The sequence below is a fragment of the Trichechus manatus genome, unplaced genomic scaffold (assembly GCF_000243295.1).
Source record: "Trichechus manatus latirostris isolate Lorelei unplaced genomic scaffold, TriManLat1.0 scaffold00004, whole genome shotgun sequence".
Lineage (NCBI taxonomy): Eukaryota > Metazoa > Chordata > Mammalia > Sirenia > Trichechidae > Trichechus > Trichechus manatus.
Genome location: NW_004443940.1, coordinates 19109973 through 19126197, shown reverse-complemented (window position 1 = coordinate 19126197; position 16225 = coordinate 19109973). Strand labels below are relative to the sequence as shown.

Here is a 16225-nt window from a genome sequence, read left to right as displayed (position 1 = left end):
CATTTTAATATATCTCTGGCAATCAATTAAAAAATATTAGGCTCAGAATACTATAAATTCAGAGATGTTATTTGTTCAAACTTATTTGGACCATTTTTCAAATAATAACTCAATAAACTGAATTAGAACCATATTTAAATAGGCTTTGCCAGCTTTTCTTAATATCTTTATTAAAAGACTTTAAAGACTTAAATTGTTAATGACATCAAATATATTGATTCACCTTTTACTATTAGATATGATTATGAAAGTGTTCTTCATTAACTATTCTGCTTATAAATTTTCCAAGAGAACTCATTTCAAGTCTGCAATGCAGTGAATTACTTAATATGGCCCTTCTAGCCATAGTCTTTGTAACTCCCACCAAATGACTAGGTGGGACTATGCAAATGAGGTGCTTGAAGCCCACCAAGGGGATTGGATAGCTTGCTAATAATGTAAATAAGATGCATGGCATCCTGTGGGGGTGGGGCCATGCAAATAAAGTATGTGGAACCTTATTAATGGGATTGGTCAGTTTTGCCATCCTGTTAGGCTTAAAATTAGCCATCCCAGAGGCAGGAAGGGAGGATCTCACCAGCACCAGGAAAACAAAACCCGGAGTGGAGTGTGTCCTTTGGACCCAGGATCCCTGCACTGAGAAGCTCCTGGAACCAGGAGACTGAGAGAGAGAGTTGTAACACTGAAGATGGGGCAAGAAGTGGCGGCAGAGAAACAGTGGCAGCAGAGGCAGGAGACTGGGAGGAGACAGCACGGTGGACTTCCTGGCCCACAGAGCGAGAAAGCTGAGTGCCTTCAGGCCAAGGCTTACAGGCAGAGTGGGGTGCCTCTGGGTACTTAGCAGAAGAGCTAAAAGAGCTTTCTAGCACTTGCTGTCCTGACTGAAGAACTGTATCCTGAGCGTTCCTGAATCCGAACTGTAACCTGTTACTTCCCTAATAAACCATAATTGAGAGTATGGTCTCTAATTTGTGTGTGGCCACTGCAAGGAATTATCAAACCCCGCAGAGAAGTAGAGTGCTGTGGGAGGCACAGTCAGTGTCAGAATTGGTAAAAAGGTTGGAGATAGGAGGTATGACTGATGTCTGCATCAGAGGAATCAGCCTTGGGCTGTTAAATCTTGGTTCTCCTTCCACCTTGTGAAGTTACCCAGGACGTAAGATGCCCCTGCCATGCCATTCTTACAAAGTTGCACTGTATTTTAGGAAAGCCTATTTTAAATGAGCTATCCTGTACTTGTAAAATGCTCTAAGACATATGTAAAAACAAACAAAATATACTGCTGATTCGAGAAGATGCAGGGTACACAGTCTCCAATTACTGGTATTGCTGATCCACATACAGTAACAGGAATTTCTTTAATTAATGTTTTTAGATTAAACTAGCATCTTTTACAGGCAATCTATGTACTATTAAGTTTTCATGCAAATCACTAATTACTTGCAAGAGACATAATTTTAATACAATGGAATATTTGGTAGAAACGATTCTCAACTCTCTTACTTATGCTATGAAGAATTATTATGTAGCTAAGATATAAAGCTCCCCATGAGATGTGTTTCAACCAGCACTAATACCTTTGATTTTTAAGCTTTTGGACCCATCATAATTCTTCCCAAATCTACAGTGACATGGCTGTTTCTCTGTCACATATATCACACATTTTTGTCAAAAATGTAGTAAGTACTCACTAAACAGTAACTGTTGTTAACATTATCACTATTCACCTATAAGAAATTCTGATAATCCTTCAAGACCTGTTTGAAATGCCTTTTCCAACTGGGAAATCTTTCCTTACCAACTGGGTGTAATCTTTTTTGAACTCCCATCATTTTTATGTAAGTCTTTTACAGACCTTACACCCAGTTTTGTTTTACAGTTATATATAACCTTGTGCTACCTCCTACTATGCTGACAACTCCTCCAAGGGTGAAACCATCTTCCTCATTCTGCAGCACCTAATACTGAAGGTATAAAGAAAAAGAGGACGTTAAATAAATGCTTGTTAAATTAGGTATTATGAAGTCTTCATTTTAATTTTGTAGATAAAGCATTAACAAATACGTCTCTGGTGTCAAGAAATTTAGAAGAAAAAAAAAAAGGAAAATTTCTCAAAGACTTTGGAAGGTAAAAGCCTTCTGGTGATGGATGTACTCATTTATACACACATTAACATAAGCAATAGAAGGAGATATCTACATGACTATATAGAGACTGAAATGTAAATATCATTTTCTATTTCATTTCATATTTTGGTGTTAAAAAGAAAGAGTAACCATACAATGGGTATCTTATTTTCCTTTTCAGTAAGACCTCAGTTTTCATTTTCAGACTGAAATCAACATATAAAGCCTTTGTTAATAGCCTTCATCACCCCTTACTCCTAACTCCATCTCTCCCCAAGGCCCTGAATGTCTCAGAAAGGTCTTTTATAAGTTTCTTGGTCTAACAGCCAAATCCACTTAAGGCATTAAAGCAAAGTGTTAACCTAGAAAAACATGTTAATCTAGTTATAAAGACACTGCCCTATATCACAGAACTAGTTATTAACAAATATGATTTATTGCAGCTAAGAGGAAAATTAAAAGTACAGTACTTGCTAAAGCAGAACCAAATTTTTAATTTTAAAACGTTTTCAAAGTTCCCCAGAAGTGAAAAGTCTTAACAATTCCCATCTATATATTGCTTTAAAACAGTAATTTGGAACTGAATTTATACAAACCCAAACAGGTATTAAATACTAAATCAGAAAATAACTGGTCTTTCCTAGTTGAGTGCTAACCCTTAAAACGGAAAAGGCAGTATTAAGTGTTAAGGGCATCTATTTTCTGTTGCCTAGTAAACATCTACCCTTCCTCTGGTATAATGGTATTGTCATTTCCCTTTTGGAGAAAAACTTTCTTTTATTCTCAGTTTACATGTATCTGATGGAACTGATTAAACTCTCTTACTCAATGCCTGGGTATGTGGCTCAGTTCCAGACAACCAGAGCTTCACATTCCCCTGGCCACCAAGGGAGTGGCATGTGACCCGGTCAGATCAATGAGATGCATGAGACTTTTTTGCTGAGACGAAAAAGAGATGGTCACTCTTCCCCGCTGAACATGCCCCTGTGAGGATTGAGGCAGAAGGGACTGAAGCTATCTTTTGCTCATGTAGTGCTGGTGAATAAAGCCAATGCCAAAGAAACACGCTAAGAAACATACCGAAAATGAGTCCTGATGACATTATTTGAGCCTTGGGTTGAGCCATCCTTGGAAGTCACACCAACCTTGGACCAGTTATACAAACCAGTAAGTTTCCCTTTTTCGCTTAAGCCAGTTTGAGTCGAATTTTCTGTCCCAATAGAAAGAACCTTAACTGACAGACCAACTATTTTAAGTGTTTGTTTCCCTAAGAGTAAATCCATTAGCACAGAATTCAGTTCTAAAAATAAGGTAAAAACAGACTTTCCTTCTCTTAGATGATTCTGGTTTTACGAAGTTCACCCACCTCTCTAGCTTTCCGCTTCCCCCAAGTTCAAAGGCTACATGACTTTATATGGTCTGACTTTATACTGTCTTAATACAAAGGAAAATTTTTGCCACAAAGGAATAGAACACCCACAATGGAAAAAAAGAAAGTAACAACAAGCAATGGGGTGGGGGGGGCGGTGTGTGGCAAATCACTTACAGAAGCTTTAAATAGTAACCAGATGTTCTTTTCACTAGAAGCCTGAATGAGTGTCAGAGACTAAAGCTTATGAAATTAAGCAGATTCAGCTACATACAGAATCTAATACAAAGACATCAAAATATTAAAATCAAAGTTCCTATTCAAAAAGCAGCTGATAAAATTCACAGGAAAACTCTTTGGAAATTGAAATACCTTGGACTTTCAATAACAGGCACATCACTACATAATTTCAAAAGAGACAATGATTAATCATATTCATAAAATTACTGATTTTAAACACACTATGTGCATATGGCATGTTATTGAGCCATTCTGAAAACGTTTAGCAAAAGAAGATTTAACAGAGTAAGTAAATCACAACAACTAAAGTCACTGTAAGAGTAATACAACTAGTACTTCTACTTTCTAGGGATTCTGATGACTTAACTGCTAACAGGCGGGGGCAAAAAACAATGCACATGAAATAAAATAAGATTAAGATGTAATCCTTGTGTTTCTCAGATCATAACTGAAATGAGCTTCACCTGCATATTTTAGATCTGTACTGAATCCATGATACAAGAATATTTTTAAGCACCAGGTGTGAGCACTGGAATGAATTACAATACTCTTATGATCACACTGAGACCATTTATATGGAGTCTGTATGCAAGAGGTTGAGACTAATTATTTTTACTTCAGATGAAACAAAAACACAACTGTTAAGGGAGTTTTGCAATCAGACTAGGCATATACAAGAGCTGGACCAACCTCACTCAGGTCCAGTTTCCTCACCTGCAAACCTAAGATAGTAATAAATAATAGTAACAACAGTAATTAATATATATGTAGTGCTTATCACGGTAACCCTGGTGGTGTAGTGGTTAAGAGCTATGTCTTCTAACCAAAAGGTCAGAAGTTCGAATCCACCACGTGCTCCTTGGAAACTCCATGGGGCAGTTCTACTTAGTCCTATAAGGTTGCTATGAGCCGGAATCGACTCGATGGCAATGGGTTTGGTTTTGGATAATATTATCTCTATTTTACAGATGAGGAAACTCAGGCCCAGATCAGTTCAGTAACTTGCTTGCAGTCACATAGCTAATAAGTGGTAAAAATGGCATCTGGGATTGGAACCTGAGCAGTGTTAGTTAAGAATCTATACGTGCAACTATCCACTCTATTACCTCTCAATAACATATCACTACCTGATGCAGTTGTTATAAGAATTAAAGTGTCTAGCATAAAATAATAGCCAATAAAGGTTTCTTGTTTTTACTGGATTTCATTTCACAGTTAATTTCCATTTACAGTTCTATAAAGACACTGATCAGGTTTAAAAAAAAAAACCAGTTGCAGAGCTAGAACTCAGGTTTCTTGTCTCTCAATCTGGTATTTGCTCTGCTTCTTTATGTGCCCTCCCAACAGACACAACATCATTTTGAACTTCAGATTTTTGCCACAGAACATTTAGGGCTTTAAATAATTATCTTCAGCCCTTTGAGGAAGGCAAAAGACAGGAGGGGCAATTCACTTGCCCAAGTGGGTCTGAGTTCTATTTTGATTTACTAAAAATCTTTTCTTGACACTAATGCCTCTTGGGATTGTATTCTCTGCAAAATCTTCCCTCTTTTAGAAAAGATAAGTAAAAGTGGTTCAAGGATTATTTAGAAACGTTAAGGGTAATAAAATGAGACAGATCAAGAAATGAGCTTAAATCAAGTTATCGCTAAGCATTCTGAATTTTAAGTGTCCCTATGAATTTTCTTTAATCATCTGCATCGTTACATGAAACATAAACATGTTATTCCTGACTACAAAGAATTATTAAATTCATACAGTAAATTTTAACCCTGGACACTCAGTGTTAAGGGACAGTAAAGAACCACAAAGAAGAGAATCCTTCTATATTCTTTTATGTTATACATGTATATATTTAAAATCTTGGAGCTGGAAGAGACCTTATAAGGTTGAGATGAAAAATAGATTTCATCTAGACAGCCAACCACGTACATGCTGACTCCTGTATCAAAGAGGAGTCTGAAGCTGCTTTGGGGGCAGTCGTTAGCTATGTCTGCCAAGGGTTCCAAAGAAGGATGGTGGCATTAAGTGCCACAGAGTTGCTGACCCTGTAAAGACAAGGAAACTAAGGCCCAGAGAGGTCAAGTGAAATATTTGAGAGTACATACCAGATAAATGGACCAGAACTCTAGGTCTCCTGACTTCTGTGGTTATTAACCTATATGCTGTTGCCTCTACCCTCTAATAAATTTATTCAATTTTTTTTAAAAAGTGTAATAAAAAAACCAAACCCGTTGCCATTTTGAGTCAATTCCGACTCACAGTGACCCTACAGGACAGAGTGGAACTGCCCATAGGGTTTCCAAGGCTGTAATCTCTACAGAAGCAGGCTGCCATATCTTACTGCCGCACCTTTCTCCCATGGAGCAGCTAGTGGGTTCTAACGGCCAAGCTTCTGGTTAGCAGCTGCGCGCTTAACCACTGCTCCACCAGGGTTCCTTTTTATTTTTTTTCACGTAATAGACAATAAAAATAAAACCGATTAAAATTTAAATGGGAATAAACACCTTAGAATTTACAAGTCCTATAATAAAGGCATATGTGTAAGTATATTGAAAGATTTAAATAAAGCCCCAAACCTCTAGGCTGTATAATTGTGATCAATAAATAATCGGATTCAGATTGTTTTCTAACAAATTTACTTCAAGGTGAGTTTTTCCACATGACAATTCTTCTTTAGAAGTTTAGCCATGATGACTCAGGGTACCTAGATGCTATGAAGGAGCTTTCAATGTAAGCGGTGGGAGGAGAATGTGAGGGGGCCTACTGAATCATTAACAGCCTACTCAGTTCTGAAACCTAGTAAATCCTCTCTGGAAGCCATTTTAAAGATAACTTCAGGAGCAAATTCTGGCTAATATCTTAAAAGAGTGGTCTTTAAGAGCTGAACCATATGCAAATAAATTCAGATACACCATTTCTAAAAAGACACACAACCAAGAAGCTTTAGCAAAATGTAATTTTCTTTTTACTGTGTGAGTCAGTGATGAATTAAAAAAAGTGTCTGGCATCAGTGAAGTCATAGATCTGCTCTATGTTGAACAGTTTAAGAGCCCACCTTAAAATTCATGATAGCTCCTTTGGTGAACTGATAAGACTAGCTTAGAAACTGACTCACCCTCTTAAATGAAAATTACAGTAATATAATAAATTTTAAAAGCTTTCAGATATATGAAAGTCTGCCTATAAGACTGTGATTTCTAATTAGAAACAACTACTACTTTATTAAACACACATCTTTAACATCTTTTCTCATGAATGACAAACTTAACTAGTTTTGTAATTTGGAGATTTTGGTCCTTTGCTGGTAAACTGAAAGTATGATTCAGTGGTAGAATTCTTACCTCCCACGCGGGAGACTCAGGTTCAATTCCCAGTCAATGCACTTCATGTGCAGTCACCACCCCTGTCAGTGGAGTCTTGTATGTTTGCTATCATGCTGAACAGGTTTCAGCAGAGCTTCCAGACTAAGATGGACTAAGAAGAAAGGCCTGGCAATCAAAAAATAAACAACCAATAAAAATCCTATGGATCACAATGGTCTGACATCCCACTGATCACAGGGATGATGCAGGACTGGGCATCGTTTTGTTCCACTGTGCACGAGGTCACCATGAGTCAGGGTCAACTCAATAGTAGCTAATAATGACAGTGAGAAACAATTCAAAGAAAAATCCATAATGTTAATTGTACTCTAAAATAAAAGAAAATCAGCTTTTAGTGTTTTCAGTACATGCAGTTCATTAAATCTGGCGTAAACCCAGGAGAACATGAAGTACTGTGGATAGTATCTGCCAAGAACCAGGAATACAGCACTAAGGTTTTGAAGAACCAACAAGTCACCTCAAATTGTTTTCACTTATTGTTAAAAATGAAATTAAAATTAACTGTGTCTTCTAAAGATTAAGTCAACTGACATGCTGAGCACTACAACTGGCAGATGGCAGCATCTACCAATGAGCAAAAAATCAAGGTCAATCTCTTCATAATTTATTCCTATGGAAAGAAAAAGTTATAAACTTTACCACCTTACTAATCTTTTTATCCTTCCCTCTTGACTGTAAAAGAGAAACTCAACAGAAGTCCAGACACAGTTTTCCCCCAAGGTTTACCGCTTATGATTATTATTATAGCGATACAAGTCCCAATTGCTTGACATTTTCAGAAAAGACAACAACCAACACCAAGAGCTGAAAACAGCTTTTTAAATTTTGCTAGCTGTTAATTCTATTATTAAACTTTGCTAGTTTAGGTATAAATTCTGGATGGAGTCAGGATTAATTCATGGATTTCAAATTAAGGAGTCTATTACAGTTTCCTATATCCCCAATGCCTTCAAGTCCATTCCAACTCTTAGCAACCCTCTTTAGAGCAGAACTGCCCGATAGGGCTTCCAAGGCTGAAATCTTTACCAAAGCAGACTGCCATATCTTTCTCCCACGGAGCAGCTGGTAGGTTCGAACCTCTGACCTTTTGGCTATCAGCCAAGCGCTTAACCACTGCACCACCAGGGCTCCTTTTCCTACAATATTCAGTTCAAAAAGTACTATATTATTGATACAAGAGATAATCAAATAGTTATCTCTTAGTGCCTAACTGACAGAATACACCATCTCCACTAGAAAACATGCCAAAAAAGGACAAAGAAAGATGAAAAGAAGACAGTATATAAAGCCCAAGTAGGAAAAGTAAGTGGAACACTTGCCATCTACATGTTACTTGTTTTAATTCATCCCAAGTCCACTTTACAAGTATAAACATGGCAGACAAAGGTAGAAAACACTGTGGAAGGACACTTGGGCACAACTAAAGCTGACAAGGGGCAATAAAGAGCTAGTGGCAGACATATGGAGTGATTCAAGCAAGAGAGGCAAGGACATGGAATTATGAGTATCGTGTACTGTCACAGCATAAAAGATTAACCGGAACCTGTTGCTGCAAAAACACAGCGTAAGCAATAAACTGAACTTTCACAGATAATAATTACTGTTAATCATTAGTATTATTAATTCCAAAATAAAGTATAGGTTTTATCATGGCCATAATGTTTAAGTCAAGGTCCCTCGGTGTGCAAAAGGTTTGTGTTTAATTGCTAATCTATAGATTCACAGTTTGAACCCACCCACAGATATCACTGAAGAAAAGGCCTGGCGATCTGCTTCCCTTAGGATTACAGCCAAGAAAACCCTACTGAACGGTTCTACTCTGTAACAGATGAGGTCCCCATGAGTCTGAACTGACTTGACGGCAACTCACAACAACATTTAAGTTAACAAGAAAAATAAGATGTACCTTTTGCAAAACAACTTTTTTTCTTTAAATGGAAGCTGTATTATTATTATGTTCTTTACTTAATTTATAAAATTTGAGTCTTAGCTATTAGGTCATAGACACTTAAGTAGACCAAAGTCACAAGAATTATCCATGGTCATCTTTGCTATTTGTGAGAGCCAATTTTTTCTTTCTTTCCTTCTCTAGCTCCCTCCTCTTTCCCCTTTCTCTTCCTCCTCCATCATAAGTTATTTATTCTACAAAAATGGAAATGAAAAACAGATTCATAATCCTATCACCAAATCAACAAATTGAAAGCTATTTCTAAAATGAGCCACACTTCAGCACAGCCACCATCATACAATTTCAAAGTCTTTTATGAAAAATTACTACTACTTTTATTTTGTAGATGAATTAAAGGTAGCTTGTTAAAGATTTTCAGAGTTAACGGAAAGCCCAGGAACCTAACTTCGATTCTCTGTTCCATGTTAATTGGCTATGTTTAAAGCATATTAAATAATCCAGTCTAGCAACTGAATCCTGATAGTATGCACAGTATATGAAAAATACATATATATATATGTACACACACGCACACACATACATTCCCCAAAGGGGCAAAAAGTCCAAGTGAATTAAAGAACTAGATTCCTAAAAATCCACTGAAAAATGTTTAAAATAAGTTTTGTTAAGGTATTCCTTATGCAGCTATATACTTTCATTCTTAATGGTCACTTGACAAAATTTACTATACAATAAGTGTTCAAAAACTCTACTTCATCTCATTAAATCCTACATATTACTGGTAAAATTATATAAAAATACAAAAGAAAACATTGTGCTCCTGGCCTTTCCCCCATTACACATAAATGACTAGATAAAGAATGATCTTCTTTATTCACTGTTATCAGCAGGGTAAAAATGACTGAAATACATTTTTCAAGATAAAAAAAATTATTCCTATAATGGGCTAGTATAATAATTATTCAAAACCAGTATTCTCTACATGTATATTGTCCTATGAGTAGAAAGCAAAAAAATAAAAAAATAGAAAGATTCACATTTATGGGTGGCTTTTTTTTTTTTGGTTTTCAAACATTTAGATGGCTTTCAATTTTTCTATAATTTTAACAATAAAGATTAAGAAAATAATCACTTATGGGAAATCAGCATGTTCTTGAAACAACTACTAAACTGAAAAATAAAGCATGAATACAAGGAGAAGACCTGAGAGCTGGATTCATCTGTAAACACTAAATGTGTGTTACTCTTTCTGTTCCCCAAATGTATGCCATAGCAACAATAAAGTCATACAATTTCATTACATTATAAATGCTATCACTTCAATCTTGAATGCAAGACACAAATGAAAATTATCTGCAATGACTCTTTATTTAAAGTATTAAGAAATTTGTACAGTCTTGTGCTTTTTTGTAATGTATCAGATAGAAATTAAACATCCAAATGAGTACAATCCTTTCCATACTAATCATTCTGAAAGGTCATAACCTTATTCTACATGATGCTACAATTGCTCAGAACATTATTAAAACTCTTCTTTAGTCTATGGGTGAATTTGATTTTCAGAAATAGTAACTGCCCTCTCAGAGTGGGTCTGGTTTTTAGAAATAGCCTGAAGATGTTTCTTATTTTCTTTTTGTCAAAAACCTGAGTCATATCTGATTTTAAAAGAGAGATATGCGGCGAGCACTCCCCCTTTTCCTTAAAAACAAGGAGCAACGAGCACTCCCCCTTTTCCTTAAAAACAAGGAGCAAATATAAAGTAATGAGTTATTTTCATGCATGGCTCTTAAACTGGCTTAGAAGGCAATAAAAAAAAAAGAAAGTAGTTCCAAAAATATATACAGTGAAACCTGTGAGAGCTGGAACTTGACAGGATTGCCTTGTTTTTCTGGGTCTTGCAAGTTTTCCACCTTTGACAGGGTGCCGTCTTACCACTTTTCTATTGCTAGTTTTAGTGGAAAATATTTGGGTTTTCCTTCTCTGGCAGGTTTCTGCCTTACACAGGCTCCGGCTTTCATACGTTTTACTATATAGGAAAGAAGAATGATCCACTGGTACACTTAACAACATGGATAAATCTCATAGATACTATGTTGAGTGAAAAAAAAAGTAGATATAAAAAACTACTTAAGACATGATGCTATTTATATGAAATCAGTAACAGGCATCACTGATGATGGCCTGAAGTTATCCTAGTGGCTACCTAGGGCGAGAGTACAGACTAGGAAGGGGCACAATGGAAACTTACGGGGTACTGGAAGTGGTCTCTGTAACGATCTGGGTGTTGGTTACACAATTTATACATATGGAGTAAGCGCATAGCTTCCAGGGTGACTGAAGTAGAACACTTATTCTAGGTAAGTGTGTAAATAAATATTCTTAATCTAAAGCAAGGATGGCCAATCATGCCCTACACAATCTGATCTCCTGTACCTCTCCTTTGTATTTCTGACTTTATTTCCTGTTACTCTCTCCCACTCACTCTAATCCAGCCACATTGGTCTTCTGGTAGTTTCTTGCATTCTAGGCACGTTCCCATCGCAGGTTCACTGCACTTGCTAATTCCTTCTGCCTGGAATGTTTTGCTCCAAGATTATCTATAAGATGTGCTCCCTCATCTTCAAGTCTTTATTCAAGTATCTATCACCTTCTTTTCTGACTACCTTTTAAAACTGCGTCCTCCCATCACCTCATACATTCTACATAATCTCTCTTCGCTGCTTTACACACATATATGTGTTCTTGTTGTTGGGTGCCTTCGCGTTGATTCCAACTCATAGTGACTCTGTGACAAGAAAAGAACTGCCCCATAGTGTTTCCAAGACTGTAAATCTTGATGGAAGCAGACTGCCACATCTTTCTCCTGCGGAGCAGCTGGTGGGTTCGAACTGCCAACTTTTTGGTTAGCAGGCAAGGGCTTAACCATTGTGCCACCAGAGATCCTTATTCCTGATCTAGCCCCCTTCAAAAAAAAAGCATAGTCCTATCTTCAAAACAGATTTAAATGAACCTTCTATGCTGAAATTTAGCATGATAAATTACTGACTGTATTTCTTGTCAAATATATGTAAACATTTACTAGCTTAGCTTAGCCAATTTAGGGGAAAAAACAAACTGTAGCCAAGAAAATAACAGAAAAGAAACTGCAGAAGATGGTAGGAAGCTAGGGTACTACATATTTTTAGAATTAGCAACATCCCAAGAGGTTCATTAGAAAATAAAAATCAGCAACAAATTATTTGAAAAGGAAGTAAATTACATGTGTATTGAATTAAACTTCTTTTTTAACTACATGAATGTTCAGGATTAACTGGGGGATGAGATACCTGTCACGATTTTCCTCATTTATAGGCACCAACAACCTTGCATTTTTCTGTAAATAAGACTCTGAGATATAAAAGTATTATACGGATAATACATGGAATACTATGTAGACCTATTCTCCAAAATAGTTTACTGTGGCAAAAAAGAACCTAAACCATCTTGGAAGACATTTTGAAAAAACAACCAGGTCTTCTTAGAATCACTTACAATTCATTTGTCTTAAATTATCTGATGAAGGCCTTTTCTTCTAAGCTTATTTCTGAAGGTACCTATGCTAAAATTGAAAGGCTCCAATCAGATGTTCATAGATTTAGATTACTTATGTCTACTGAAAAGGAAAAAAACAAATTCTCTGACATTTGCTCAAGAAATTTTGTGCTTTCTCTTTATTACTTGTAAACTCATTCATCATCAACAACGAAAAAAAGAGTTAGGACCTACTAAGCATAGTATTTACCAAATGTCTGTCAATTTATCATACTGTGGTGGCTTATACATTGCTGTGATGCTGGAAGCTATGCCACTGGGATTTCAAATACCAGCAAGATCACCCATGGTGGATAGGCTTCAGTGAAGCTTCCAGACTAACACAGCCTAGGATAAAAGGCCTGGCTATCTATTTCCAAAAATTAGCCAATGAAAACCTTATGGATCACAACAGAATATCGTCCGATAAATTGCTGAAAGATGAGTCCCCTAGGTTGGAAGTCATTCAAAATACACAGTGGCCACAACAATGGACTCAAGCATACCAACAATTGTGAAGATGGTGCAGGACCGGGCAACAGTCTCCTCCTGTTGTACGTGAAGTCACCATGAGCCTACTTGATTGCAACTAACAAGAGTAGTATGTTAGGCAGTTATTTCAACCTTTGGGAGGAAAAAATATTCATAGAAGTGATCTCTTTAAGGTAACACGAAAAAAGCTAGTAGCAAAACTTGAAATTATATCCAGATCTTTCAGTGACCAATATTTCTTGTCTTGAGGTTCCCACACATTAGTGTGGGGAAATTTTTCTCTGCAGAGGTCAACCTTAAGCAAAGAAAAAGAACAATAAACCCCACCACCACAAATGTAAAAAAAATCTCCAACAACCCAAATCCCTTGAAAGAATGACTTCTATTTACTTTTCCTGTGTGATATATTTAGAGGGAATCTGGAAAAGATGGCTAGAAATCTATAAACAGAAAGTGCTAAGTGGAATTCACTGTTTATATAGGCTTTAGCTAAAATTTTGTCCCTTATATATAAAGGCTGCCAGGAATTTTTAATATTGTACTCTTTAAAAACATCTTTATCAGGTTTCTGTCACACTGTTGATTTTCTTTCTTCTTTCCTCTGGCTCTTAAATATGTTTTAGTCTCCTTCCTTTTTAAGGCTTACTGTTTTTCTATCCTTTTATAACTTTTGGAATAGCACAACTTTTCCAGAGAAACTCCTACAGCCACCTTAGTGCCATCATATAGTTGTCGTTTTAAAATTTTATTACGTATAATTAAAATGTATATAGTAAAGTAAGTCATATAAGCTTTACTGACTCAATTAAAACTAAAATAGGTCTATACTGACGTGCCAGGGTAAGAAGTATGTATGTTAGTATGTTAGACCATTTTCAATCTAAGTCTTTTCACTTAAAATATCAACTACAGAACTTCTGTCTAAAAATACTAGTTTTTCACAAAGCAGAACTACGGTAGTCCTTATCACCTGACCTACCATATGCCAGAACTCTTAATAGGAAAGTGACATTATGACAATCTGAAAGGAAGCTAAACAATGTCAAAGTGGAAACAAACTTATGCTTCTCCTTTAAACCTGCCTCAGCAGTACTCAGCTCTACTAGACCCAGCTCCCCACCCTATACTTTTCACTCATTTCCTTTAAGGGGTCCCAAAGAAATGAGGAAACTTGCAATGCCAGACTTCACCAGTCAACACTGAATCCAGCCTTTGGACTCCAGTAACTGAGCAAAGACCCTGTGTTAGTAGCTTCCGTAAAGTACAAACATCCCTGTTAAATCTGGTTTGTAAGCGCTACAAAAAAAGTTAAACATAACCAACAGTAAAATCACTTAACTGCTAATTTTAATGAGAGCACAGATCACCACACACACACACACAATCTGCCACTAAGGCACCATCTTCAGCTTACCTTTTTCAAGTCAATAAATACTATTACAACACTTCTACCTCCCTAGTTAAAACCTGCATGACAGCTTCCTCTTTAAAAGCTGTAAATTTATTAGATGAGACATAACCACTTCATCACACACAACTTTCCACACACCTTTAACTGTTCTATTTTCCAATTGTTCTAAACTCCAGATCTCTTTTAAGATACTAGAGAAATGGGACAAGTTAGAGGCATGGGAAAAAACATCAATATAACAAATGTTTTACTTTTATTTTCTGATGCCAACACCATTATCTAAAATCTTGGGGCAACTATACAATACAAAATTAAATTCAAGAAGAATTTAGGATAAACGAAAGTACCCCGTTACTACCATTCTGATCATCATTCACCGCAGGAAATAACTAGTAGAAATGATGCTAGATTTTAATTTTTGGTACCTTTCAGCTTTGTTCAACTACCAAAACAACCTTGTCCTCAGAGTTAAATATTTTACTCCAGAGAGGTTGTTGGTGTGAACAAAAAGCATGAGAAATTCATATGCTGTATTTGTACAATAAAGACAATATTTTGAGAGATGTAAATCTGATCACATTTTCTCTGTAAGGTATAAACAAAACATATCATGAACTGAAACCGAAGAACCGGAGAAATAGAATCTTCTTCACAATCCAAAAATTTAAGCTCACATTACCATGCAAACCGTATTAAATAAAAACCTAGCATTTCTCCTTAATTATAAAATACATATTCAATGTGGAAAAAGACAATGCCAGTTCTGAAACAAAAGATCTGCTGCTATAAAAACAAGTAAAATTTTGCAGAACAAGAAAAAGTAAACAGTCTTTGAACCAAAACAAAGGCCTTTTCTTACTTAAAGCTTCAGTCTTTGGCACAACCAGGACCTTATCGTAGGGCGTTCAATAATATTTATTGATATCCAATTTGATGACCAAAAAACCAGGACATATTTCCCAGTGTGTAGTAATTAAAATCTGTTAAATGTACATTAAAAAATATCTGTCTTTCCATCATTGCTCTCTTGCCTCGTAAGTGACACACCTATAAAAATTTAAGTAGATGGTGAGTTTATGATTTACAGTATTTTTCCAACTCGGAGCATTTTTTCAGTAAGTCCTTGAGGTTTTAAGACTGAGAACACTATGTAAGAAAAATTATTGTTTGAACTACCTAACAATTACCCAGACTTCTTTTAGGCTTCAGTTCACATATAGGTAAAATGATCATCTTCAACTTCTCCACAGGGCATTCGAGAACTAGTTATTACTCATAAATGCTTTCAGGTCCTCAGACACCAGGCGCGGAAGAAGATCAAGGGTATCCATCAATTACAGAGCTCTCCCGGACCTCAGTTTACCCACTTAGGGAAACGGGCTTATTAACTTGCTTCGCAAGGGCCCAGGACGTGTAATTAATTAGTGTTTTTAAAATGCTGAGATCCGAAGATGAAAGGAGATGCGAGAGACACGCAGAGATGATGACAATAATCATAACAATAAAAAGAATGACTAAGTTGGAAGTCTGCGTTATGTAAGGAAGGAGAAAGAAGTTACCAGATTCGCACAAACAAAAGAAAAACCTACCGCCCCCTTTGTTTCCTTTTCATTTCTCTTTTCCTCCACGCCACCCGCCCAGCTCCCCTCTGGGGCAAGAGCGTGGTCTGCCGGCCCCCGGCGCGCGAGGGGCGCGGGGACTCGGAGTTGGCCGCCGCGCGCC

At 36.6% G+C, this 16225-nt stretch overlaps 1 protein-coding gene across 2 annotated transcripts in view; it reads right to left on the bottom strand.

Moving 5' to 3' along the window:
• Positions 1–16225, bottom strand: part of PELI1 (pellino E3 ubiquitin protein ligase 1) — a 53174-nt gene that overhangs the window by 36340 nt on the left and 609 nt on the right. The window lies entirely within an intron of this gene.